At 64.0% G+C, this 1,185-nt stretch overlaps 1 protein-coding gene across 2 annotated transcripts in view; it reads left to right on the forward strand.

Annotated features, from left to right (window-relative positions):
- Positions 1 to 1,032: 1,032 nt before the first annotated feature.
- Positions 1,033 to 1,185, forward strand: part of SDCBP (syndecan binding protein) — a 31,814-nt gene continuing 31,661 nt past the window's right edge. Inside the window, exon 1 of one of the 2 annotated variants that reach the window (XM_019527690.1) lies at positions 1,033 to 1,143. The gene's annotated coding sequence lies outside the window, so the exon portion shown is untranslated. Of the gene's footprint in view, positions 1,145 to 1,185 lie in introns of both variants that reach the window. The other variant, XM_019527694.1, reaches the window with a different exon arrangement.

A 1,185-nucleotide genomic window follows, 5' to 3' on the forward strand; every position in this document is an offset into this window, starting at 1 on the left:
ATGTCAGAGTATCCACCTTGCACATGTGTAAGTGCCCAAAGAGGGCAGGCTGCACTGAGATCTCCAGGGAGCATCCTCTCCAAACAGTACCGTAGCAAGGCAGGTGGTTTGAGTGGAGCAACTGCTCTGCATGCCAAAGCTAAGGGGCGCGGGGCAGGATGGAGCCGTGAGCGGCTCATTTGGTGGGGCACAGGGATGGGGAAGGGCAGCTCCTGCAGCTGCATGTGCTCCTGGAGAAGCATGGGGGGTGGTGCCCCCGGATCTGCGTGGTGGGTAAGGGCAGGCCACTGCTGTGGGCTTGCCCTGGGCATCAAACTTCCTTACTATGTAGTACTGTCTCCAAAACAAATGGTATAAAATCAGGGTTGGAAGGGACCTTAGGAGGTCTAATCCAACGCCCTGCTCAGAACAGAACCGTCTCCAGCTAGATCATCCCAGCCAAAGCATTATTCATCCTGGGTTTACAAACCTCCAAGGATGAGGAGCCCACCACCTCTCTAGGAGCCTGCTCCAGCGCTTCACCACCCTGCTAGGAAGACACTGTTTCCTAACATCCAACGTAGAGCTCCCTGGCTGCAACTGGAGACCGTGTCCTGTCGTCTGCCAGCACGGAGACCAGCCTGGCCCCATCCAGACGGTAGACGGGGGCGGCGCTGGGTCTACCCCCGGGGGTGCCCCAGAGGCAGGTTTGCGCGGCTCGGCTGTAGGCGCGGGAGACCTTGAGGCAGAAGCAGGAGGGTGATTTCCTCCGCCTTTCCCGGCAGCCCTTGCAAGGCGGAGCCAGCCTGCGAGACGGGTGCGAGGAAGCGGGGCAGGGGGCAGAGAAGCCACCAGAAGACGACGTGGCGGTACCTCAGACACCAACCCGTCGGGCGGCGCGAGAGGCGCTGGGGCCTGGACAAGGCGGGAGGGGGCGACACCCCTCCCTCAGGGCCCCCCACCCCACCCCACCCCTCGCGGGCTTCCCCCAGTGCACGAGACACCCCGCTGCGTCACGGGGCAGTGAGCAGCGCATGCGCGTGGCGCGGTGGGCGGGGTCAGCCGTTTAGCTGCAGCTGGTAGTCTCATAGCGACGGAGCCGGGTCCCGCTGACGTAGCCGCCACCGGAGTTCGCTGCCGCACTTCGCCCGAGGCCGCCCGGACTGTGAGTAGCAGCGCGCGCCACCCCGCCCGGACCTCTGCTCC

This window comes from Gavialis gangeticus, unplaced genomic scaffold (genome assembly GCF_001723915.1).
Source record: "Gavialis gangeticus isolate Ggan-Ray unplaced genomic scaffold, GavGan_comp1, whole genome shotgun sequence".
NCBI classification, from domain to species: domain Eukaryota; kingdom Metazoa; phylum Chordata; order Crocodylia; family Gavialidae; genus Gavialis; species Gavialis gangeticus.